At 36.7% G+C, this 27,734-nt stretch overlaps 1 protein-coding gene and 2 long non-coding RNA genes across 6 annotated transcripts in view; 1 reads left to right on the top strand and 2 right to left on the bottom strand.

Moving 5' to 3' along the window:
* Arhgap24 (Rho GTPase activating protein 24) overlaps window positions 1–27,734 on the top strand; it is a 339,907-nt gene that overhangs the window by 226,403 nt on the left and 85,770 nt on the right. The window lies entirely within an intron of this gene.
* The window catches only part of LOC125364714, a 75,339-nt gene that overhangs the window by 19,521 nt on the left and 28,084 nt on the right, over window positions 1–27,734 (bottom strand). The gene's annotated exons all lie outside the window — the stretch shown is intronic.
* On the bottom strand, window positions 9,786–26,993 carry LOC125364715. The gene is made up of 3 exons (XR_007213560.1): window positions 26,983–26,993; window positions 25,898–25,902; window positions 9,786–10,300 (listed from the first exon to the last, which is right to left on the bottom strand). It is a non-coding gene; the product is annotated as an uncharacterized LOC125364715 (long non-coding RNA).

The following is a 27,734-nucleotide window of genomic DNA, read 5'->3' as shown; positions in this document are numbered from 1 at the left end:
GGTGCCCTAACTTTATATCTAGTATTTCATTTTTATAGGTCTGTTACTTATTGTCACTTATTGATATATCTAGAAGATAAAATGAAAAGAAAGCAAAGCCTCCCTTCTCATAGATAACCTTTTCATAGATGCTTCATATGCTTTGTTTTCAGTGAGGTAAGAAGTGGAGAAATTTATTGTTTCACCTTCCTAAGTCAGGATTTTTGATTAATGATGCTTTTTGTTGAGAGGTACCGCTTTAATATCTTACCTATTTCTACTGCTGTAAAATAAATCAAATAGTACAATATAAATCACATTGCATCAATCAATAGGGTTAGGGAAGTGTTCTTCTATGTCAACAGTTTTAAGTTTCTTATTGAAATAACTATAAAATGATCAATTAACTTTCATCTAATAGTGGTGGGGTAATTCTCAGATATTGTATCATGGTTAGTTACCAGTTTTCATTCTACCCTGTCTGTCTTTGATAATTTGTCAGGATTCCAATACTGTTATCATCACCATGCCACAGGTATCTGACAAAAATTGATTTTTTTTAGCCTTTTAATTAGGAAATGCAACCGGAAATGGATTTGGTTTTCTGAAATATAGTTAAATAGTATGTTATTCTTACATTATGGGATTCCCTTTGAGAATAGTCATTATTTATGTTCCCACATGAGATAGCAGAGCAAGTTTAGAACAATTTCATTGTCAGCTTTTGGTTCAAGTCATACACCAGTGAAGATAGAACCCATTCTATTCTGTTCATTCATCTAATTCATTCTGTTCCAAAATTCATTCATGCAATCTGGATTTATACATTCTGAGAGATTTGTGTGCCAGCCACTTCCAGAGGCAAAAGAAAAGCATTTTGAGGGTCCAGACTTTGTGGGCTGTATTTGGAATGGAAGCTCTGGACATCAGATTTCTACCAACAATTCCTGGAGTATATACAAAAAGTTTAAGTTTTATAATTTCTTCAATATCTATGTTTTACAATTGATGACAATACATGATGAATTTTACATAAGATCATCTAAAGTGATTTTTTTCACCTTTAGAAAATTTATTTCATGGTTTTTACATTAATTTAACAAACATTTATTAGTTCACATTACAAGATAAGAATGTTTGAAAGCTAGGAGGAAGACTAAGGTAAACTCTTGTCCTTGACAACTGCACATGCCAGACAACGATGTTTAAAAGCAATATATTGTATGTACAAATGATGTATAAATCAAGTAAATGCAAAAATCAATATGTCAAGTAGAGGGGGCTCCGAAGACAGAAATAGCAGAGTGAAGAAGGTGGAAAAGGATGGGTGGAACAAAGTCCATTCTGTGTACCATGGCCTAAGACTTAAGGGAGCCACTGTGGAATTAGCCTTACAGGAAAAGGAAGCTGCAGACACAAAGGCTCAGATGAAGGAATATGCCTGACTTCTGAGTAAGTATAACGGTTGAACTGAGACTCAGCCAAAGGTAGATCAGGGAGCAGGTTAGTTCAAAAGTCAAGGTGCACCTACAGCCCTCATTGGCCAAGTGCTTGGTAAGCTGTTCTCAGAGTTGGAGACCCATGGGTAGGGGATGGTGGGGTTGGGAGGGTGACATGGCCAAGGACACAGCCCCCATCTGCGATGTTTAGCGAGTTATCTAATGGGCCCCAATGCCAAAGAATAGCATTCACTTTGAAGGAATGTACAGTAGGAGAGTCTGGGCACATGTTCTACAGGGCAACATAGTAAATTAGACTGTTAGTTGTCTAATCTGTGATCTGTCACCTTCTCCCTATTTCATCTTGCTCATGTCAGCAGTGAGACAAAGCTGTTGTCTCTTCCATATGAAGTCATCAGAGTGGAATCACCAGTACCTCCCATTTGTCAGTGTGTTCCTATAAGACACACAATAGCCAAACTGTGTTACTTACATGCATGTCTTTCAATCATCTGAAGAAAACTGCTGACCAGAAGGGATGCCTATATGGAAATTCCATCAATACGAGCAGAAATCAGCATTTAAATATTCTTGGAAAACTGCATTTTGACCTTAAAAATTGGTAAATGGATTTTCTTCAATTGACTATATCCAGGCTCAAGAAATTTTTTAGATAATGGTGCTGGTGTGTTGTTAACAACTGTAAATTTATAGAAAGAAATTGTTAAAGAAGAGTACTTTGTGACTAGCAAGTTGTCAGCTTATTTTCTGAATATTTTTTATTTCTTCTCTTTTTCCTGTCATTCCTTTTGTATTCTCTTTATATATAAATGCATATATGTAATTCGTTATTAGTGTTAAAGGTGTTAAAGTTATGTAAGTCAGGTAAAGAGTACATTTCTTTTGGGACAATGTCACCCCTTCCCTTGCTCTCTGCCAGCTTTTCCCCTTCCATCGTCACTGCAAGCTGTACAGTTAATTCATTTTCAGCATTTTGTCAAGTGAGTACTACTGCTGCATTTCTTCACCTTTTCTTTTTCTAAAATGTTACCAAACATTATCTCTAAATTTCAAAGCTCCTTTTGGATCGTTCTACAATTTCATAAACCCATGCTACTTTTATACCTTTCAATTTCTTTCTTTGGTGTGGAATTACCACAAACCTCCTGGCTTGGTGACTGTGTTTCTCACATTAAACAAGATCTAAAGTAGAGCTGGCACTCTGAGCCAGTAAATGAGCTCAGCCATCTTGTATACTCCTAATCCCTGGAGTACTGCCACTTGTAATGGTATTTTCAGTGGTGACTTCACAATATAAGAAATAGATACCGAACCAAGCTTGTTATAACACCCTGACAGACAGCATTTCCAAGGGAAATTAATAACACTTTCTAAGTAATATTCTGAAGTTTTCCTCAGATTGACAGGCTATTTATAGGGTCCTGTGTCTATGTGAACTTTGTTTTGCTCTTATGAAAGTAGAACCAGCCGGGCACTGGTGGCTCACACATGTAATCCTAGCTACTCAGGAGGCCGAGGTCTGAAGATCGTGGTTTGAAGCTAGCCCTGGCAGGAAGGTCCATGAGACTTTTATCTCCAATAACTAGCCCCCAAACCAGAAGTGGAACTGTGGCTCAAAGTGGCAGAGTGCTAGTCTTGAGCAAAAAGTCTCAGGGCCAATACCCAGGCCCTGGGTTCAAGACCCACAACAGACTAAAGAAAGGAAAGAAAAGAAGGAAGGAAGAAAGGAAGGAAGGAAGGAAGGAATGAAGGAAGGAAGGAAGGAAGGAAGGAAGGAAGGAAGGAAGGAAGGAAGGAAGGAAGGAAGGAAGGAAGGAAGGAAGGGAGGGAGGAAGGAAGGAAGGGAAGGAAGGAAGATTGCTTACTATATGGGACCTGCAGTTAAGTCTCCCACCTCATCACTCCTGAAGAGTGCAGGTAATACTTAATACAGAATTCTCCATTTTGAAAACATAGTTTTAAGAACATCGCTTGATTTAATAATTATGATAAAACTAAGAATTGTTTAGCATTCAAAGACCAGCCCAATGTGCTTAGGCATGGCAGGTATTGAGGCTGCAGCAGGCTTCAGAGCCAACTTACTGTTCTTTAAGAACTTACGAGTACAAGGTGGTGAAGGGAACTTCAAGAACAACACACTTCCTTGATTGTTCAAGACTGAGGCAAGTAAAGCAAAAGAATTCCCAGTTTCTTTTAAGGGCTATTCCCTCTATTGAGGTAGTTTTCAGCATCCAAAAGAGAGATAAATAAGACCCAAATTTTGTGTTTGAGGTCCCCTGTCACCTTTGGGCCTCCCAGGCTGTGCCATTCCTCATCATTTTAAAGTGACAACTTCAAGTTGTAGAAATGGTATTTTATTTTAAATCAAGTATTTTCCTAGGAGGGAGGATATCATTCTCCCTGAGATTAACCAGGCAAAGCTTTCTGATAAGGATTGTACCCTCAGCAGCCTTTAATATCAGTATGATAGACGTATTGACCTGAAAATGAATGATAAATTATATTTTTAAAAAAACCCAGAAGCCCATGTCCATTGAATCAGAACGATTGACTTTCTTTTTAAACAGGAAGTGGCCATGGGAAGTGTTTTTATGTGGCAGAAACAGGACCAAGAAGCCTAAATGTGGAATGGATTGGGCATGTAAGACAAATTACAGGGCAAGGTTCTATTTATGGAGAATATAAAAAGCGAGTGTGAGAGCAAGTAGAGAGGTGGGGGACACAGGGTGACTTGCTGAAATACAGCGACACATGAGGGCACATTGATCTATGTCCTCAAGCATACCCAAAAGATGCCACAAAGGAACTGCAATTTATAGAGACAATCTCTCCAAAGTCTAGATATTAAATACATATGCTATTTTGTGACATCTCTTCATTGTGGTTTAATATGAAATCTGTCAACCCTCTCCATCAGGGACACCCTGCAGTGGATTAGTGTGGATGGAAGTCAATAGTGTCAAATCACCATCCTGGCAGTCTGGAAGGACTAGGAGTATTTACTGCATGCATCTCTATGGAACCCAGGCTGGCTTAAAGACACATGCCTTCACTGTGAATAGATCACCAATTACCCAAGGAAAGTACGCACTAAAAATAGCCTTGGTGTCTGAAGGCAGGACAACCTTAAAGTGATGAATGATTAGGAGTAGATTTAATATGATACCCTTGGTTGCAACATAAAATAATTTGTCAGCCACTAGTAATATAAAGGTAGACATTATGGAGAGCAATTGCTCGCATCCATCTATCTTTTCATTAGTTACTAAGATGAATTATGACCCTTTTCTTGTTCATCATATTTTGTGAGAAGAATGTTTATTAATAGTGTTGTCTTTTCTTACTGATATTCTGAGTAAAATACATTGGGAGAAATGCATTATATTCAATATTGGTTTTCTCTGATGCTTTTCCTTGAGGTAAGATCATACTACATTACTACATAACCCAGGCTGGTCTGGAATTCACTATGCACTTCTCAAACTTGTAATCATCCATCTTAATTTGTGCTGTGTGCCTTGCTCTTGGGTCCATTTTGATCAACATTTAATATCTGTGTCACCTCTAGAATATGAATTTATTACTCTGTGCACACACATGCATGCATTCTATTCATACACACTATTCTCCTACCTAACTGGATTACATGATTTTATTTTATGGATTTTAAAACTAGGACACAAAAGAGGAAGGATTGCCTAAGGCCAGATACAATTTTAATAACATGACAAGAGCAAAAATGTCCAAATTAAATATAAAATGTCCCTTAATCTGCTTTCTTCTTCAGCTAGCTCTTGCCAATGACTATTCTTTTCCCATGTCTTCGGTATTTATTGTGCTTTTCTAATTACAGATTAGTGATTATCCTTTCCTCTTATGAAAGAACACCTAAAATGGGATAGAACAGTGCAAAGATTAAGTGCTATGCCGTAGAGGCTGGGTAACACATTGTGCGAATTTCCTTGGTCGAAGCACCATAGTCTTTGATGATATTCATCTTATTCTTCAACATTCCTCATTTCTATGCTGGAACTTATTGGCTTGGAAATCACTAGTTTTCTTTTAATCTGATGGCTACTGTTACAGCTTTGTAGATTATTGTCTTCCATTCTAGAGAAAATAAAGCATGATGCAAGATATAGGTGGGGAGCACAGCTTAGGTATATAGTTAAGGAAGCAACGAGGTATGAATAGCATTTACACAAGTACTTCCCTTCACTTTTCCCCAATTCAACTCCAGTTTCAGATATTTTTCATGCTTTCTTACATTACTGTGTTCTTCTTTTATAGTTTTCCCTTGTGACTAGCATTTTAGCCTGCATTTTTCCTCTGCGCCACAGACCTGGGAGATTCCCTTATCACTTAAATTCCCCCTACTTGCAACTGGATACGTACATTCATGGTACAGAACACATCTCTATAATAACACAACACTTTCTATCTCACATCCCTACTTAGTTACTATTGATGATTTCCTAAATTTGAACCCCAGAAGTAAAGGTTCTGTCAAGTTAGATTTAACTTATTTTTCCCACATTATTTCTTAATACATCCATACAACAAATATGTTACAACTAGGTCAACCATTGGTTATTCCACAATGAGGTAAACGTCTAATGCTAATTACCTCCCTCTCTTTCTCCTTCCCACTAGTTCATTCTATTGTAATCTTCCTTGACTAGCCAGCTAGAGACTCAGTTTTTGAATTTACCTCCTCTTCTGAATTCCTGCCCAGTCGTTGCCCCGATATATAGATTCAGGTATGCAATTCTTGCTCAATGTCCATCTCAAAATTAACCAGCTAAGGTTCCACTGTCTATGCACTCCTTTGCTAGGATTGATCTCCTTAGTCTCCTTTCCTGTTTTAAAAAGTAATCTCATCCAGATAATATTTGAAGGGCCCCATATATGATTAAATCACAGGTCCTATCAGTTCTGCTCCCCAGACACATCTCAACCTTTCCATTTTTCCTGCTTATTGCTTAATACTGTTAGTTGCAAAACCTACCATCACTTCCTAAAATATTTCTCCTCAGTGAAACACATGTCCCACTAAGAAGCCAATAAAGAAAGGAAGTTTTCAATCAGACCCTGTCCCACGTCAGCTTGGAGCTGTCCACTCTCATGTCCATCACATAAAAGATAAAGCATGTAATATCTCACTCAATCTTGGGCCACTTTCTCCATGACATATAAACTCCAGCCATGTTAGCTAAGAGGTCTTTATTAATGACTGAATAAAACAGGTCCCATTTTTTTTCTTCATGGCATTTACTACAAAATCTAATTATTTGACAATTTCTTCTCTTGCTTGATGTCTTTACAAAAAGGAAAATCATGCATTGATAGTAAAGAACGTAAGCCCAATGAAGTCAAAGATAGGGTTTGCTTATTTATCTTTGTATTTCTAGCATTTAGTTTCTCAGTGTTAATTAAATTAATGAAGACTACTTTAAGATCACAGAGTACTAACTTGTTAGAACTGTGATTTGTTGTTGTGAGTGTGTTTCATAATATTTTGCTTTTTCTAGTGATTACAAAAGTATTTTACATATGCCTGACTTCAATACTAATTTTTTTTATTGCTACTAAAATAAGAATCTTGTATTATTCCCTCATACCTGTAATCCTAGCCTCAATGAAAGCTAAAGATAAGAACAGTTACAGTTCAAGACCAGCCTGGAAAAAAGTTAGCATCTCAATCAATAAAAAGCTGTATGTAGATGTGTATACCTTTCATCCCAGCTATTCAGGGACTATAAGTAGGATTGTGACATTCCCTGGACAAAAAATATGAGAGCCAATTCAAAAAACAACTAAGGCAAAATAGACTAAGAAGGTATCTGCCTAGTAATCTTGACACTTGGTCCAAATTTCAGTATTAACAAGAAGAGATTCTTGCCTAGTCACACTGGAAATACAGAATGGACTTGGAGAAAGAGGAAACCTTTTTTGGGAAACAAAATCTGGATGATGGCTAGGAATTCTGACCATGACTTTAGTAAATCCTTGTCAAAGAAAACAATATGGTTATGTAAGATAATTGAATTCACCATGTAAAATTTGGCACAGATTTATGTTGAATTTAACGTAGTTTAAGGAAGTCAGAACTACTCTTTTCTGGTTTGAGCAAAGACATCTGTGCAAAGATCTGGAGGCCACACCGTGATGGCCTGATGTTGATCTTGCTGGCCAGGCAGTTATCCGACCCTGAAGGAAAATGAGATGTTGCTGATGAACCCATGCAGAATGTATGCTGAGAGAGGAGCCAAGGTAGGAGCTTGGATGATAGACGGGAGAAGAAATGGTCTTTCAGAGATGTCTCCATGAATAAGAGAAACAAAAGGGATCCAGAAACACACACCAGTTAAGGAGAGAGCAGCTAATTTCCTTGTTTGGTTTTCCTTTTCATGTGTTAGAAACTGAAGAGCTCTGACTAAGTGTTTCCACTAAAATGTCTTAAAAATAAATAGTGTACTGTCACATCTTGAGAATGTGAATACACCGGAGATGAGAAAGTTGCCACTGGGAAAGAATGAGTTCCGTATGTCAGGTCAACCCTCCTCCTTATGTGAAGTGGTATCCTATGAGGAAATGGCCCTAGTTAACAATCCAGTACTCACAGCTAACCCAGTACTCATAGCTAGCCACTACTCACCGTTAACCACCCAGTACTCATAGCTAACCATCCAGTCCTTATTAGGATGCTTTGTAGATTTCCTGGAATTTAGATGTTAAGAGACTTGATGGGGTTTGCTGGTTCCTCCGACTTTCTCTTGTTGGATTTTTTTCTTGAGGTACATTTCAGAAGAATACATATTTATTGAATCTGTTTGCAATATCATGCTATCTCATATTATGAATGAAAAGCACTTTTAGGTAATTTTTAGATTTCCTAAATTAATGGTTAAGTTGTAAACTCGGAAGAGTTGATACATGAGGTGAAATGGATTTTTATTTTTCACTTTTCATAAATAACAAATTGTGATTATATTTTCAGACCTCTTGTAGCTTTTTAATTATGTAAGTTAATTTAAAAGTATGCCCATAGTATGCCAAACTATTTAGAACAATAGAGATTTATTCATTTGAAAATTATTTAAATTGGAAATAATTTCCAATTATATCATTTTTAGATAACATCTCTAATACACCCAAATGCCTGAATGCTTAGAATGCTTAACCTTAAATGTTTATATCTCTACTAGTCCATGAATTATTTTTTGTATATTAATACATTTATTTGGCTATAATCCAAGCATTACATTTCCCATCATTATCACAGATGTAATCTTTCCTTAGTGTGATTGGGAAAGATGTATATATAGTGTACAGTTTGACAAACAAGGGCACAACCTTACATGTGTGCAATTTGAAAGATTCAAAGCCATATGCCCTATTTCCACCCTCAATTCAAATTCAGAATATTATTCACCAATCCAGTGAGTTTTCTCCTACCACTTTCTTTTATATATATATATATATATGTATATATATATTATTATTATCAAACTGAATTACAGAGAGGTTACAGTTTCATACATTAGACATTGGATACATTTCTTGTACTGTTTGTTACCTCGTCCCTCATTCACCCTCTCCCCCCTCCCCCTTCCCTTCTCCCCCACCATGAGTTGTTCAGTTCATTTACACCAAACAGTTTTGCAAGTACTGCTTTTGTAGTTGTTGGTCTTTCTTTTTTTAACCATGTCTCTCGATTTTGGTATTCGTTACCAATTTCCTAGTTCTAATACCAGTATACCCGGTTTCCAATATACTCAGATAAGATACAGAGAAAGCGTAGGTACAACCACAGGAAGGTGATACAAGAAGATCATCAATAATAGAGGCTACAATTACATATGGCATGTTGAAAGTAGTTACAGCAATCGTTTCCATAACATGGAGTTCATTTCACTTAGTTTTATCTTATGTGTTTGTAAGGGTATAGCTCCTGTGATCCTCCTGTGATCCTCTGCTGTGACTTGCCTAAACCTGTGCTAATTATTCCCTATAAGGGAGACCATAGAGTCCATATTTCTTTGGGTCTGGCTCACTTCATTTAGTATAACTTTTTCCAGGTCCTTCCATTTTAGTCCATGAATTTTTACATTCACATTTCTAAAGATGTTAGACAAATTATATTGGACCATAGAGTGGTCAAAAGAAAAACAATGAAAATCAGTTGTAATGGATTATTTGTTGGAAAGAGTATTTTGCACCGTGCTTTGTATTTTTTAATGGAATATCTTTCCTCACTCCTGGTGTCTGTGGTGATTACTGTGAACCCTTCCTTGCCTTACTTACTAGTTCATTAGGCATTATTTATATTTAGTATTGATTTAATAAATGTGCACATAACATTAAGTGTATAGTTTTGTGGATGAATTAGAAAAAGCAAGTGTGGCACAAAGCAGTTAAATCATTTGTATAAACCTATCTACTTCCTCAGCTCAGGGCCACAAGTGATTCTTCAGAAATCAAAATAGTGTACTCCTCTCCAAAAGTATTTCCTCATCTGAGACTATTGATTTGGAAATACATACATGAGTACAACCACACACACACAACCACACACACACACACACACTTTAAGTGCTACAAGCATTGCCTTGACTTACTATGTCAAGGAGCCAGAGCTCTACCTGAGTTTGTCAGTTTTGCACATGATGTTATTTTCCACATGAACAAACTCATCTTTGATTCTTACACATCTAGAAAGATTCAGTGCAAAGACCTTTTGCTGCTGCTTTTCTAGTCTATTTCCAAGAGAATAGGTGATTAGCAAGTTCACATATTGTTTCTATGCTCAAATGAACGGGAAACCTTCAGCATGGGCTGAGCTCTTCTGTTTGCCTTTCCTGAATTGCTTCATGGTCATTCTGCTCTCTGCTCTGGGAGGGCAGGAGATGTTTGAGGACCACTCGCATGCATTTGCTACTCATGCCTTCGGATAGAGCCTGCCCTAAGAACCTAACTGAGGCATCAGGTAGAGGGAGGAGTGTCTTTCCTTTGGTCCCCTACTGTAGGGGGTAGGAAAGGGTGCATCTTCACAGCTGTCTGCATCATGAGGCCCCTTTACGATTGCCAGGATCATGGAGTAATTTCCATTGTCCCATTCCCAATAGGATCCTAATGTGCACAGCATATTAATGCCACTTTGTCTTTGGAGAGATTTCAGTAGGAAAAAGTATCTTTAAATCTGGACTCTCTTCATACTACTCATAATCATTTGAACAGATCATTTGGCTTTATTTTTTCAAGAGGAATCTAAAGCACTAGATCCAGGAAGACTAAATGGAGTTGTTTATGTTTATATAAAGCACCTGACACTTAGAAATGTTTCTTTTTTCATGTAAAAATACTAATGCTGATTGAAGGGCACTGTTTTCCTTCTCAAATGTCAACTGCCAGGCTACTTACATGTTGTGTGCTCCTTCCTTAACATGTCCACGTGTGAACCCGACCTCTGTGTCATGGATGATGACAGAACTGCAGTGATTGTGGAAATCAAATTTAGGACTTTGTTTTTTCCTTTTTATTTTTTTTCTGGGACATCCTCTTTTCCTCAGAATAGCAGAGATCATTTAGCTTGCTCAAAAATTAGTCAGTTCTATTTTTGAGAGGAAAAAAATAGAAATAGAATCCTGCCTAGAAGTTTCATCTCCCATTCATTTTTAGAATCCTATTTATATACACAACACTTAATTCACATTGTTATTAGTGGGCAATAATGACATAAATGATTTAAAAGCCCTATATTTAGATGCTTTACACACACACACACACAAACACACAGACATGTACACAGAGACTTTGAGACTGACAGAGACAGAGAGAGAATGATATAGAGCAGTAGATGGCCTCTCTCCAGAAGTCATATTTGACTTGTGCAGGTTGGCATGGGCATGGAAATGGTGATGAAGTTGTGTTTTTCTGTTGTGATTTTAAAAACATCTTAATATCCTTGCCATTGGAAAACCTGAGCCATAGGAGCAACTACACTTCCTCTGTTAACTATGGGAAAGAAATAAACCATTGATCATTTGATGGTGCAATACAACTAGGATGTTAAAGAAGGAGGAAAAGGAATAAATTATAGAAGAGAAAGGTGAAGTATGTAAAGTTGAAATGGCATAAACACTCAAAAGAACAATTTAAAAAAATAGAGTCTTTTTAAGTGAGCCACAGCCAGGATACACTTCTTTGATTCTTGTAGCATTCCTCCAGTGAAATAACCAGGGCTTCTAGAAGAAATGACAGATTCTAGGTTTGGGACAGGAAGATTACTGAGGCGAGCCTGGAGTATGTTGTAGTATTAGTACATTGTGGAATAGTAGGCAGTGCTATTATAAAAAAGAAAAAGTGAAGACTGGGAAGACTGGAAGACAGAGAGAAGGAAGTCATGGTTTGAGATCAGCCAGGAAAAAGTTAGTGAGACCTCACTTCAATCAATAAGCTAGCTTGAGTCATCAATGTGAGAAACATAGGTAAAAAGACTGAGATCTGAGAGCGGCTTTGGGTAAAAACTCCAGATCCTACCTGGAAAATAACTAAAGCAAACAGGGCTAGGGTATGGTTCATGTCATAGAGTGCCTATGAAGAAAGCATGAGGTCCTAAGCTCAAATCCTAGTTCCACAAAATAAAAGATCAAAGAGACAGCTGAACCAGCTCCTAATAGAGAAAAGTGTAATAATCTGAACAAAAAAGCATTTTTTATTCTCTTAATTATAAACCAATACCAATAAGTGATCACAGTTAGAAATAAACAATTGTATAAACAAGAATTCCTATCAACTAGTGTAGAAACCATGCTTGCAAGTAGGTGACAATAATGTGGCTGTAAGTAATAACTTTCATCCCAGAAGTTCAAATGAATCTAGAAGGAAGAAACCTCACCTCAGTAAGGGGGTCAAATTAACATACCTAGTGAAGGTTCCTTTGGAAGAGACTCAACGTGACCTGACAAGAAGGGCACTTCCTTCTGTGGCCTTCTCCCCCACCTGCAATTCCAGTCTAAAGGTGAGACGAGGATTAGACAAGTCTTCCCTGAGAGACATTCTACAAGATACCTGACTAAGCACACTTCAAAATGTCATCAGAAACAAGGAAAGTCTGAGAACCTGTCACTGGCCAAGGGGCCAAAGGAGATATGAGGTGTCCCCAGCAGGATCCTAAAAGAGAATTAGGCAAAAATTAAAGAAATCTGATAAGTATGGACTTTAATGAGTTTGTATGACATTATTTACAACCAGTATGCCATCTTACTACAATGCTCATATAATAAGAGAGACAAGTTGTAGGTGGAGAACTACTAATTTCACAATATCTCTACAAATCTGAATCGATTCTGAAGTGTTTTGAAATCAGTCATGATCCTATCACTTTAATAGAGACAACTTCTTATTTCCCTTCATCTTCTAAGCATTGCGCAGTACCTTTTCTAAATAAAGGTATGACGATAAACGTCTTCATTTTGATACCAACTAGTACCTATGGTGTTTGGGTAATGATTAACCCAAACAAATGATCCATTTCTCCAGTATATCAGTACTGCTTTTCCACAAATAATAGATCATTTGATCACACTGCTCAGAAAGTACCTGTTATATTCTTTTCTGACCTGACAAGTAGCCCACCCAGAAATAAAGTAGACTGACAGTGCATTGGCAGCCCGTGATACTGAGTCTGAGCATCTTGGAGACACTTCTAATCCCCTCCCCCCTACAAAATAAAGTACACTGGAGTTGCTTTGAAGGACAAAGAGCAGCAGCAACCATATATTCCATTTTATATTTCCCTTCCTTCCCACATACAGCTCTTGGCCTGATACCAGGATTGCTGTAGGTCTAACTCCTAGGCATTGTTACAGTAAGATGCTTCCATTATTGAAGTAACTGTATTACTATGGCCCTGTTCTGGGGTAAAGAGCTTGAAAACATGAGGAAGCTAAGAAGCTCACAGATCTGATGTCTACTTAAATAACAAGAATAAGGAGTTTTTACACCATCTTGGAGAAAACAAAAACCTTTGTGGTTTTTTTTTTTTATAAATTTACCTTTACTTTCGTAGCTTAATAGAGGCATCTTGTTAAAGGCACCAGTTACATTGGATTTGTGAAAACTATTTCTGAAGTTGAGGCATAAATCAGAGAGACAGGAAAATTCTATTACGGATCTGCAATAAACTGTTTGTGATTAGAGTTCTTCAGAATAGGCCCGGAGGTCAGCTCAGTACAGACAGATTACAGGTGAACAGCTGGGCTCTTCATGTATTCTTCTGGCTGGCCTGGAATCTTTACTCTGCCAGTTCTGTGCCTTTATATCATTGACTCACGTTTCCACATTGCTGTGCCTTAATTTCATCATCTACAAAAATGGGGATGAAAATGCTAGCACCCTTCTATGCTGTGTGGATCAAACCAGAGCAGGTACAACTCTTAGGAAAATACTGACACACGTTAAGTACTTAGTAAATGTTAGCTGTTCTTATCCCTAAGTCAGTAGTACAGGAGAGCAGTAGAGAGCAGTCCAAGTGCACTTAGCCTATGCTCGGTGTCATCAACCATATTGTACATACTTTATCTTTTTGTTCTGTCTCTAATCTTAAATGCTGTTAGCCAATTGTCTAGAAATAGGAAACCATTTCCTGCCTAGGTAGCAAATGCTTTCTTCCTGTGATCCATCTGTATTTTCTTTCACAGATGAAATGCAAGTCGTAGAACTCATCCATTAGGTATTGCTATAAAGTAGACTGACCTAAATTATGAATTGTACTTTCTAAGTAGAAATGCAAACTCAGCAGACTTTGTTAACCTCTCATCACGTGTTTATGAAGATTCTTGTTTGAGTATCTAGCTGTGTATGGTAGCTTTTATATTGTCTCAATAATTATGGGTCTACCACTCCAGCATTACATTTTGCATTACATTTTTCTATTAGCACACCTGTGTGCTGATGACACAAACATGTGAGTGCTTAGAGATTGTTGGTGTTTTGTTTGTGAGAATAGATTTCTATAGCTCTTATTAGTGTTCTGAGAACACCACTTTTGATGTGTGATGGTGGCTCATTCCTGTAACCTTAGCTACTCAAAAGGCTGAGGTCTTAAGATCACAGTTCAAAGCCAGCCCATGAAAAAAAGTCCATGAGACACTTACCTGTAATAAAAAGCCAGAAGTGTAGCTGTGGCTCAAGTGTAGAGCACAAGCCTTGATCAAAACAGCCAAAGTAAAGTACCAGACCTTGATTTTAAGCCCCAGTATTGACACGTGTATACACATACACACAGACACACACAGAGATCCACTTAATTACTACATAATTAATTCATACATAATTTTTAATTATTTAAAGTGTTTTTATGTTCCTTCCATTGATGTTAGGTAAGTACACAGGCAATATTTTTCAGACCTATCAGGAAAGCAACTTAACGAGGAAACATACCTCCATTGTTGCAAAAATGGCAATGTTCTCTGCTTTATTTATTGCTTCACAAGTTTATCTTACATTTCCTTGTACTGAATACTTTTTCTTAATGGTACAATTGTATTTTTTTCTGCCAGACAGGTTAATGTTGAAAGAAAAGGATAATTATCAAATAAATATGAGATTAGGCCTGTTATTTCCATTTGCCTTATATTTTGAATAAAGATTTATTGGGCAATTCCTAGCTGGGAGAAAGGGTATTGATTTTCTCATCACTTCTAAGGAATGTGCACAAATCATTCACAGAACTGGGGTTTTTACTCCTATGGATGTTTCATGTTATATTCCATAGGTAAGAGAATTCTAAGAGACCTAAAGGATATATATTCTTGAGAGAAAGGATAAAGTCATAGAACTCATCCATTAGGTATTGCTATAGAGTAGACTGACCTAAATTATGAATTGTACTTTCTAAGTAGAAATGCAAACTCAGCAGACTTTGTTAACCTCTCATCACGTGTTGATGAAGATTCTTGTTTGAGTATGTAGCTGTGTATGGTAGCTTTTATATTGTCTTAATAATTATGGGTCTACTGTTCTGGCATTAAATTTTGCATTACATTTCTCTATTTGCACACCTGTTTGCTGATGACACAAACATGTGAGTGCTTAGAGATTGTTGGTGTTTTGTTTGTGAGGATAGATTTCTATATCTCTTAGCATCTTACTATAACAATGCCTAGTAGAAGTATAAGGAGAAAGTATAAAATTATGAATAAAAGTCAGCTAAAAATTCAAAAGAATTCTGTAACAAACTTTAAATTTATGAATGTTAGAAAATGCCAACAAGACAAAACATCCAGAGCATGCAAATGATTGTTATCTACAAAGTACCATGCATATTTATTTTCCTTAATTGGGTTGTGTACTCTTCTTCGGTTGTCTCTTTATTTGACAATTGTTTTGCAATAGCAATTTCTACAAAAAGAATACAAAAACAGTCCAGTCTTTCCTTAATTCACTAAGCTTAAGCTAAATGTGTTTACAGCTCAGTTTCCTCTTTACCTGGAGAACAAAATGCCAATCCCCTATTGACTTTCCTGTGCCAAGGGAAAAATGTAGTGTTAGGTAAACTGAAAGGTGAACAAGACATTTAATAGACTCTGGCTAAAATATGTGACCATGTGAGGTATTGATGGAGCTCATCCAAGGCCTTGGAAAAGGCCGATGTAACAGAGAGACCTCGAAGCTCCCGTGTTATTCCTGTGTTATTGCCTTTCTGAGGACCAAGGCAGAGATGGTGCATTGGCCCTTCCTTACATCAATAGCCACATGTGATATCCAGGGTGGTCCTCCCTCAATGACTCTTCATGGGGGTGGCTTTACTAAGCTAAAGACAAGAAGAAATGGTTGTCATTAAAAAATAATGACTGGAGCCAATATATGTAATGTTTATTTACCCATTAAACTAGACATTTAACCTAAGTCTGGTGTGTACAACATATTCAGCTCAAGTTACTAGTGTATCTAAGACAAGAATTGTGAAAATATTTATGAATTATTTATTCTCATACTTGAGACAGGTTGAATGAATGTTTGTTTATCTAACAGGCTGTATTTTGATTAGATATTACTGACCTTGAACTTGACAAAACTTTTCATCTCTAGCAAGTGCACTTGAATTTTATAACTTTCATATTTTATATTAGAGACAGAATCATTGAACATATTAATACAGAAATTACTCTAAGCCTTATGATATTATATACCAACCAAAAGGAACCCATTCAAATTAAACTATAAGTAAAGGAATAAGTAATTAATGTTTGATTTTTCTTCTATGATTGGGAAGTTGCTGATTTTCTGGACTTCAAAATATCCCATGAATACCATCAGTGTTGTGCACAAAAAGGTTCGTGATTGTAGTTTGCCCCAACACATACCCTACCACTGACTAGTAGATTAATGGGTTTGTAATACAGACTCCCAAGTGAAAATATATTTCAAATTCTGGTTGTACTGTTATTAGTGGTGTCGATTTCAAGTGAATAACTCAAATTCTAAATTCTATAAGAATAAGAATAACTAAGACTAAAAAAGATATCTAACCACTGCCACATTATGGATACCTGAAAAAAATGTTAAGTCCCTTCTGTGCTTTCCTTCCTATTTCCTTTCCAATGGAGTATGTATCTTCAGCCATAAATCACTTCCTTCATTTGACAAATCCTTGGAATCATCTACGTACCAGGACAGTGGCCAAGTAGGGAAGATTGACAGGTTAACAAAGGCCAGAGTGCTTCATCCCAGGAGCTCCGTCCCTGCAGCTTGCCTAGGGACGTAGGCCAGAAAAAAATAAGCAAGAGTGTAACAAGCCAAGGAGTGTTCAGAATGTTCAGAATGAGCTGAGCCATCCATTCTTGTCTCTACATGACTGAAGTCGATTTTGCTTGTGATCTGCAAGAGTCCCATTTCAGGAGACAGCACTTCACACATTTCTATTTCAGGATATTCAGCTTGTGTTGCTGTTACCTGAGCTGTTGTAAGTTTGACCACTTGCATTCTCCTAGCTTCCCAAAAGAATGGGTTTTATAGAATTGCTTAATAAAAATACAAAGGCTTAAATTTTCACAATTGAAATCACCCATTCCCCCAAATATAACCATTTGAAAATATGGCACAATAGAAAAGATAATAATACATGCAAATATTAGCATTAAATTTCACTGAAGGCTAAGGGACACATGTGACACACAACACAGTGACCTGACCAGCAGCCTTCAGGCAGGGCCTCATGATTAACGCCCTACTTGATACACCATAGGAAGCTTGAGGCATGATGCACTTGTGGTTCTACTTAAAAGAGCTATCCAGGTTCCTGAGTTCAAGCTCTGGAATTCACACACACACACACATACACACACACACACACACACACACACACACACACACACACGTGTGATTTATAATCATGAAAACAAGAAAACATTCAGAACTTGCAATCCCAGAAGCTGGTAACTACATTATGAAAAGTCAACTTAGTTGAGAATTGCAACCTGAGACCAACTATAGGCAAAAATACACAACCCTATCTTAAAAATAAGTAATACAATCAGGGCTGAGGACAAGTGGTAGAAGCCCTGCTTAGCAAGAGCAATGACCTAAATTCAAACCCAGTATACTGAAGAAATTTAAAAAAAAAAAAAGAGAAGAAAAATTATTTGAAAGCGGATACAAGAGGACCATCAACAATAGAAGCTACGGTTTCACATGGCATGTTGAAAGTAATTACAAGAGTGATACAACAGCCGCTTCCATAACATGGAGTTCATTTCACTTAGCATCATCTTATGCATTCATAAGGGCATAGCTATTGGGTTCTTGTGATCCTCTGCTGTGAGGGGGGCCACACTGTTCAAAAGAGAAATGTACTCATTACCTTACTTATGGACTGTATCCCTCTATAAAATCTCCTTTACAATAAAATTTTTAAAAATTAAAAAGACCTAAAATAGTGTTTATTAATAAGTGAAAGTCCATTCAAACTCAGATAATGTTGCCAGCTAATCTTCAAGCGGCATTAGACTCTACACATTAAAATCACCCTATAGCCTCTCCCTTTGTAGCATCTTACTGTGAAAATGGCATGTAGTCTTATTATTTCTGATATTGCATAGCCCACTTCTTTTTTTTTTTTTTTTTGGCCAGTCCTGGGCCTTGGACTCAGGGCCTGAGCACTGTCCCTGGCTTCTTTTTTGCTCAAAGCTAGCACTCTGCCACTTGAGCCACAGCTCCACTTCTGGCCGTTTTCTGTATATATGGTGCTGGGGAATTGAACCCAGAGCCTCATGTATACGAGGCAAGCACTCTTGCCACTAGGCCATAACCCCAGCCCGCATAGCCCACTTCTTCATTGGAAAAGTCTAAAGTATTTATCACTGTGCAGCAAAGCCTTCCTACTTATATCCCTCAAGAGGTTAATAAAAACAGTGCTTTTCAACTGCTTTCCCTGTTCATTTCTCTCACATTGTGCCTGTTTTCTCTACAACCTTGAAATTTCCTCCTTGGTCCAAGCTGTATGATTGAAGATGTCACAACTACGAAGGCATTGAGGAGCTAGGTGAAAATGGGGGATGAAAAACTGAGACAGCAGTCATTTCTCACCAAGCATGAGCCATATGCAATTGTAGCTACAGTTCATTTCCAAACAACACGTTGTCTACTATGATATGTACTAGAGATTTATAACAATTATATTTATATGACCAACTGTTGTTTATGCAAATACAAATGGCATCTACCTAGCAAAGTGTTACATTATAGGCTAAATTAAGGAAATTAACAAGTAGTTCTGATAATAAGATAAAATATGAATGTCCAGTGCAACCATTATTTCTATCCTCTTAATAATGTCTATAAGTTGGGCAAATAAAGTTAATAGTTTAAAATATAAGATTTACTTTTGTAGAGGCTACTTGAAAATGACATTAACTTGTATTTATGCTAGTAACTAATCAAAAACAGAAAGAACATGAATAAGTAAATGGCTTGTTGGGACAGTGGCTTTTAAATTATTTTAATTATTTTATAAAAATAACTTTATCATGCTATTTATGGCACTAAAAGAAAAATAAATGAAATCATAGTAGAGGAAGAATAAATTGTCCCAGTATTTTTCACATGATTTAAGCTAATCTCTAGGAAATATTCTCAAATTTACATTCTTTTATAGACAGATGATAATTTCCAAGAACTATGCTTCAGGTCAGGTACAATTGGCTTATACTTGTAATCCTAGCTACTTAAAAGGCTGAGATTTGAGGATAGAAGGTCAAAGCCAGCCCAGATAGTGAAGTCCATGAGATTCATATCTCCAATCACCAGCAAAAAGCCAGAAGTGGTGGTGTGGTTCAAGTGATAAAGCATCAACCTGAACAAATAAGAGAACATGAGGCCTGAGTTCAAGCCTAATCTTAGTGTATACACACACACACACACACACACACACACACACACACACACACACCAATTCTTTTGGAATCCTTGTCTGTTTTTGTACCACAAGACTTGTATTTGCTGAGAAAAAAAGCCCCATAGACCTTGATGTGCTGAGCATCCTGGGTCGCTTGTCACTGGGATTCACATTTTCCACTGGAGGCAGTAGCCTGTGGTTTGAGATGCAGGTGGTACAACAGAAACTGACATTAGGCACCAGCTCATTCACTACCTTTGATTCCTGCTCTACTGGATTTTATATGCTTATGAAAGAAATAGAAAATCAATTAATTAATGCTTCAAACAAATTAGTGACAGTTCAATGGCTAAAATAAAAATGAGTGTCATTCCTGAAGAATGATAAGTAAAGTCAGTGGCTCATCTGATGAGGCTATGTGTGTTGTATGTTTGTTGGGCTTTTGTATTCCTGAGTTATATTCATGTCTTAGTAAAGGGAAGTGCCCTAAGGAATATTTTAATTTTAGAAATGTGATGGGCAGATTAAGAATAGAAAGAGACTGCTCCAGGAATTGTATCTATAATTCAGATTTAACTGGAGAAATCTTACTACTAGATTTTATTTCACTGAGCTAGCAATAGACAAGCATCTGCTGCGCAGCTATGCAGATCTGGGTTGCAAATCTGTGTCTGCTTGCTAAATAGTAGACACATTTCTTTGTTGACTCCCAGCTTCCTCACTTTATATCGTTCTTGTGAGATTCGAATGGCATGACATTAAAATGCCTAATCAATAGTAGGTATTTTCCAGAAGCATTGGCTTATACCTATAATCCCAGATATTCAGGAAATAGATACCTGAAAGCTCACATTACCAGATCAGCGGGGTGGAGGGAACGAGACCCCATCTCAAAGAGGCATCGCTTACTCTAGCCTTGAAAGAGGCCATCAGTAGGAGGACCATGGTCTGAGGCTGGCTCCAGGCAAAAACCTGAAACCCTACCGGAAAACTCACCTAAAGCAAAAAATGCTTGAGGATAACCTAGCAAGCATGAAACTGAGTGCAAATTCTATTAGCCCCAGCAAAAATACGAAAATAGTAGCTTGGTATCTTCCTTCCTTCCTTCCTTTCTTCCTTCCTCCTGTTTCTCTCTCTCTCTCTCTCTCTCTCTCTCTCTCTCTCTCTCTCTCACACACACACACACACACACCACACACACACACACAAACACACATCCTACAGTTCTGTCAATCAACTCTATGTTTATCATTCAGCCCTCCTGGTAATTAAATTAGGAGATCTAATTCCCAGCTCTACTGCTAACCTGCTACAGGACCTTGGAAAGTTCACTAAACTTACTTGTTTTCTAGATCTGATTTGTGATAGGAGAAGCATGCAATAATCTTTAGAGTTCTTCTGTATCCTACTTTTATACTGAATGATGTGATTAAAGAAACCAGTTAGAGTTCCCAAAAAGTTAAAGGATCCTTAAACAGGGAAGACTTAACTCAAAGAATTTTAAGCAGTGTGATTAATATTTTACCTCTGCATGAGTGAGTTTGTGCTATGTTACTGAAAAGGCAAATATGATATAGTTATCCACGTTAGGGTTGAAGCTGGATGTCTGGCAGTCCCTAGCAGTTAGAACATATCAGGGAGGTGAAGACAGAAAGAGCAGGCATAATTCCTGGCACTATTAAAGTCACACAAGGACCAGGGGGCAGGCCTAGCATAGCAGCTCACCACCTTAGTGAGTCTATCAAGGAACAGAGTGCACATGGCCAAGGGATCCAGGAAACTTGGTAAGAATCATTCACAGATACCTGGATTGTAACTGTAGAGAACTGAAAACCCTGGCATCAGTGTGGGACTAGCCAACTAACAGAAATTTGGTTGAGTTCTATAGCAAAATGAATATCTATCAAGAACTAAACAGAAAATGAAGAATGTTTTTCTCACAGCAGAGTGAAAACCTAACTGTGAAACAAAACATAACTCAGCAAGTATGTGGTCACTGCAGTGGGCAGCCATCTAAAGGCATTAGGAAGAACGTGCTACTCTATCTGTGACATTGAGGTTATTCAAATGTCTCTGCCCTGCATTTACATACTTAGCAAGCAAATGTGCACAGATTGCTCTGAGGAAGAAAGGTACTAAAGGAGAGAGGTGGCGAATTAAGGAGAATTAAGTTAGAATTAAGGAGGAGGGCTAAGGTATGTATATAAAGATGAATTTGGTAAGTAAGGTTCAACATCCAAAGACAGAATGTCCATATGTGATGAAAAGGATTTATATGAGGTTTGAGGAGGAGAGAATTTCGGTAGTGTTTTGTAGATTTGAATTCTGATTGACTATTAGCATCAATTGAATCACCAGGGCTACTTGTGAAATATGTATGGTTCTCTTTGCTTGCTTGAGGATTAGACTGGAAAGGTCCTGTGACTGTACTAACTAGTACCAACACCAACAGACAAGAACTGATGACCAAGAAGGAACACTCTGGGGAAAGAGCAGCAGGTTTTGCTGGTGCTCTTCGGGTATTGCAGCTGACAAGAGGGGATATAATGCAACAAGACACACAAAGGGCCAATGTTGCACTCATAACAAAGCAGCTAACCTGGGAGAAGCCCAGGGAGAAGCTAATTCAGTATAAAATCTACCAACCATCAGTGGTAGAAATTGCTGGAGAAATGGTACTTGCATATGGTAAAACATTCATATAGAAGTTAGCTGACTGTAAATTGAAAAGCCATGGGACCTTTGTTTCTTATATTTTGATTTTGTTTGATTAATTATAATAAGGCTCCTTGGTCTAGTTTTCTTTTTAATATTGAGCTAACATTTTCTAACCGTATTTACCAAATATACCCCACTTCACATTTGCTTCCTTCATAAAGGAGAAATTTAAATTCAAAAGGCTCTTTATTAGTAAAACTCCTTGGTATTTCCAAGACAAGTAGGTAAAACTTACTTGTAACAACTATTTTTGCACACACACAAAAAATAGCAACACTTGCATTTTGTTGAAGAACACATAGATTAAATTGTAATTGATAATAAGTAACCTAAAACTTAGTATTGTTTCATTAACATTCGCAACCTGTGCCAATCATTGGTTAGTGAAGTGGCAAATTCTAATCTATTTTATATAACCTATTTTTCAAAGACATTTTGCTCAAACAAATTCCTTGTAGGTGACATCTGATGTCAGAAGACTCCAATCCATTTAAACAAAAAGATGTTGAAAGGTTAATGAGGGGAAGAAAAAAGAACTTGTTGCCTGCTGACTTGAAAGACCACTGGGACAGTAAACCACTTCAAAGCTTGTCTTTTAATCTTCTCATTGTTGGGCCCTTTGCTGTGTGGGGACAAGAGGGTGTGATTTTTATCCCAGTAATCAGTTTTTGTCAAGACTAGCTTTCTAAACATTTGTTAAGGGTTAGTTAGAGGAGTATTAAGTGTGGTCACTGGTCTCACACCGTCTGATAAAAGGAGATGACTGTGAAGGCACGAAGTCCCAAGTTGGGAAGTGGGATGAGCTTGCTCTAGAGGTCTGTAGGCTCCAGCCAGGCCTCTGGTGCTCCACAGACACGTATGAGAAAGGAAGAGTGCACGTGGGAAGCTGAACCGGTGGAAGGTTTAACTTCCTTCTAGAAAATATGAAAGGTAAAACCATTCCAATTTTCTCCTTCTTGGTAGAAATGTTGGGACCTTTCTGATAAAGATATATGGAAATGATAGGGGTTTCGAGTGTAAAGACATGGATGCATGAACCACATGTGTTGTTTCAGTCTCTTGTTGTACTTTACTCTCTGTGACATCCACAAATGTCAGTCATAAATATAATCTAAAGCATTTTCTACTTTCTACAGTGGCTTTGATTCTTTTTCTTTTTTTACGCTGTTGAGGTTTTATGTGTCTGTTAGGAATCAGAAAGAAACTCAAGAGTGATCTAAAGTGATTATGTAGAAAGTAAAGCAGGTTCCAGAGTTCTTTTAATTTTTTGAAAATGCCTTTCTTCGATGTTCTTTATAAAGATATTTCAGGATTTGATTTCCTTATAAGATTTGATTTCATTGTAAGATTCCTTTTTGGATAGTTTAATGCTTGTGTATGTGGTCTTGATTAAGTGATTCAAAGCTAAGTGCCGCCACAACTCCCTTAGCTTTTTAATTTTATAATCTGCATAGACAGATTTCTTTTGCTTCTGGAATCTTGATATTCATACATAGATTTTTAAGTATATGTTTTCATTGTACTCTTTAATTCATAATTAGGAATGTTTTCTTTTATATCAATCTAAATAAGAATATACTTTCTACAGAGTAAATATCCATATTTTAGAAGTTTTACTAGTTTTCTCAAAGAATGTGCTACTGTACATTAACATCTTCAGAGTTCTATTTTGGAATGATTACTCATTGTCTGAAACTATAGAAATTGAAGTATAACAAAAGCAGTACTGAATTGCATTCTTCATGGATGTGATTGTAAAATAATTAACAATATTATAATTTTAAAATATTTATTTGTATCTTTCTAGTTATCTTTAGTTAATTGAGTGACCAATAATAGCTTTTCTTGGTGTTCTAATTTTTTCTAAATATCTGGTAATGTCCCTTACGTGAAAATATATGGAAGTCTAAATTTATTACAGCTAGCAGGGGTCATTTCCCTTAATACCTGGACTTTTTATTGTAATTATCTAAAGCTAGAGTTGGAGAGTTGGAGTGAGTAGATGATGCTAGGTATAATTTTGTGGATTATCTTCTTGACTCAGAAACAAAATTGAAGATTAATTATGTAGTAGTTGAAATACAGGGTGTTATTAATTTCATTATTTCACTTGTCCAGTAGATTAAAAATAAACAGAAATAAAATTCACATCACTACTTGAGTATTGTAGAGAATGCTAAATCACATAAAATGATTTCAAAACACTTTTAGAGGCTCTATTTATCTTTAATTTGGCAGTAGCTGAACTCAGAACTAAAACTCATTTTCCTAGGGCCCAAGATAACTTTTAGCAAACCATGTTTTGAATGGTTGTCAATACACATTACCTGACAGCATAATTTATTTGCTGTAATGCAAATAAATTTACAGTGAGGTGATATACTGCACAGTGTAATCACATAACATTTTGGTTGAGTGAAGTAGAAATTGCAAATTAGGTTGCCTAACAAATTCCTGTACAGTGAACTTCCCCACAGGGAGAGTTTACATTTTCAGCATTCATCCTGATTCCAGAGGTGAATGTTTGTACATGAACACGTGAGCACCTGTCTTGGAGATAAGATTCTGGGTTGCTGCTGGAGTCACTGCTAAAATAGTCTGGCGTTTATGCAACCTAAAGTGATTGATATTTATTTCCTGAATGGCACTCTTAAATTAAGCCATACTCTTGTTTGCTGTTGAAGAAATGAGTCCATTATACAAAATTATGTCATGAAGAGCCAAAACGGTGAGACTAGCCCACATCCATTCCCCTCCAAAGACTGATGAATATAACAACCTGCATCTGTTCCTACATTCACATACACATGATCCCAAGAGCCTGTGTATGTTTATATATAAGAGAACCAATGTGAGCCATATGGTGAGAATATTTATGCTTTGTGTAGAGTTTACTTATGGTCATTTCAGAAGCTATAATAGCTTTCAACAGAATCAAGCTGTTGTTTTAATTTCACCATATAAGTAGGCAATGGACTTGCTTTCGTATTATTGCTAATAATAGCTTTATTTAAGTAACTTTATATGATTTGATGAATATAAAGCCTCATTGTTCAAAGCCATCCTGAATAGAAGTCTATGAGACTCTCTTCTCCAATTACCAGCAAAAAGCCAGAAGTGGAGGTGTGGCTCAAGTGGGAGAGTACCAGCCTTGGATAAAAAAAATCGTAAGGGACAGCACCCAGGCTCTGAGTTGAATGAAGTCCCAGAACCAACACACACACACACACACACACACACACACACACACACACACACACACACACAGAGAGAGAGAGAGAGAGAGGTGAGATTAGAAAGAGATGCTGCTAATATCTTATTATAGACACAGCAATATCACCTATGCTTCTATGATTACAGGTATAAAAATTCAACAATATTTTCACAACTCTGAGGATAAAGTTATTAAATGTCATCAACATAAAAACATTTCAATCAATGTATTTTCTTTTTCTATGTCAAGTGTTAATTCTAGTTTCCAAAGCTGATACTTACATGAATTTTGAGTTAAAATATTACAAAAGATCTGAGGATGAGCTATTGTTTCAAAAATGAATTGTTTTTTATGTAGAATATGGATTATGTAATTTCTTTTGCAATTGCTTGCCATTATATATTTTTTCTAATTGGCTACATTTTGCCAAAAATAGAGGTAGGAAATCTACAATCTGGTGTTTTGCAGTGAGACAATATCTCATTGCCATATGTGTGTCAGATGTAAATTATTGTTTTATGTGGACTTAAACATTTGAATGGTACTTTATTTATAGATGTAATTTTTATTTTTCTGCAGTATTGTGATATTCAGTTATATACTAGAACCAGAGGAAAGCTGAAATCTCTTCTTATGTAAACCAACTATTCTTTCTCTATTACTTCCTCTATTACTTACTGTTTCCCCTTTATCTTTTACCTCTTCTTTTTATATAGGCACAAGTTCAGCTAATATTGCATATATTTTTATAAGTTATTTATCCAATACCAATCTAAAATCTGATACATAAGATGTTTGTTCTTGAATTATTCTCCCTAAATATACTAAAATTAAGTTTACATTTTGTGATCTTTTACTTCTGAGGCCTTCATTTGAATTACTTGCTATATTTTAGTGACTTCTGATTTAAGTTCTATCTATACAATAGTAAAGGTTGATAGCTTCCAATGTGCTTTTATTGCATGAAGTGAATTGCTCTGCACAGCAATTAATATCGGTCAAACACAGAAGTTTGTCTTTTAAACTTATTGAGTAGTATTTTTCAAAAGGACAATTATCCTATATTTTTCATTTAGAAAAATGCCAGGATTTTAATTAAACAGTATAAATTCTGTGTTTTCATCCAATAATATTGAATTTTCATTTCCACTGAGAAAGTATTTGCTTTTATTAGTGGTAACATGCAAGATGGAGAAAACAGCAAAACTTACTTGTTTACTGTTACTTACTTGTTAGGTGCAGGAAATGATAGCTATTTAGAAATCCACAGTTAGTGAAAGTGCAATTAACATTGATATGTATATTAAAAGTAATAGGCCTTGAGAAAAGTGTCAATAAGCATGAAGTGCCTTTGTTTGTTGATATAAGACATCATTAATTAAAACAAAATGCCTTTCATTCTCCAATCATGAGACCTGGCAACATGTAGTAGGAGGTCTATGCTTGAAGTCACAGCCACACAAGTTCTTTCTATGACTATTTAGCTGCTTGTCTGCTCATCTACACAAAGCAAAATGGATGTAATGTGCAGAGAAAGACTCCAAGCATCTCATTGGTCAAATCCCTACACATGAATTTTCCTGAAGTTTATGCAGCAATTGAAATGGCCTTTCCTATAAATAATGTCATTCTTCCTGGTCCTCCCATCCATTACAGCAGCAAGGCTGCAGGAGCAGCCATAGAACCATATTTTTGACTCCCTCCCTAAATGCCTTATCTATCATAAATCATGTGTGTCCTGGTAAAAATCTTGTCTTGACCCTTCAAGACTTTTATTGCCATTTTGTTCTGTTTTTTATTGCCTCTTCTTTCTTCTTTTTTATTTCTAAATCTATGAGCTTCAAAGGAGGGTTACGATTTTCATTTTCTAGGGAATGATGTATGTATAGTTTCTTTTCCATCATGTTGTCAAGGTTGTAGGAAGGCAAAGACTCCCTATTAGGAAAAGCCAACCTAAGCAAAT

The sequence above is a fragment of the Perognathus longimembris genome, chromosome 16, assembly GCF_023159225.1.
Source record: "Perognathus longimembris pacificus isolate PPM17 chromosome 16, ASM2315922v1, whole genome shotgun sequence".
Taxonomy (NCBI): domain Eukaryota; kingdom Metazoa; phylum Chordata; class Mammalia; order Rodentia; family Heteromyidae; genus Perognathus; species Perognathus longimembris.
This window is presented reverse-complemented; position numbering and strand designations above follow the sequence as displayed.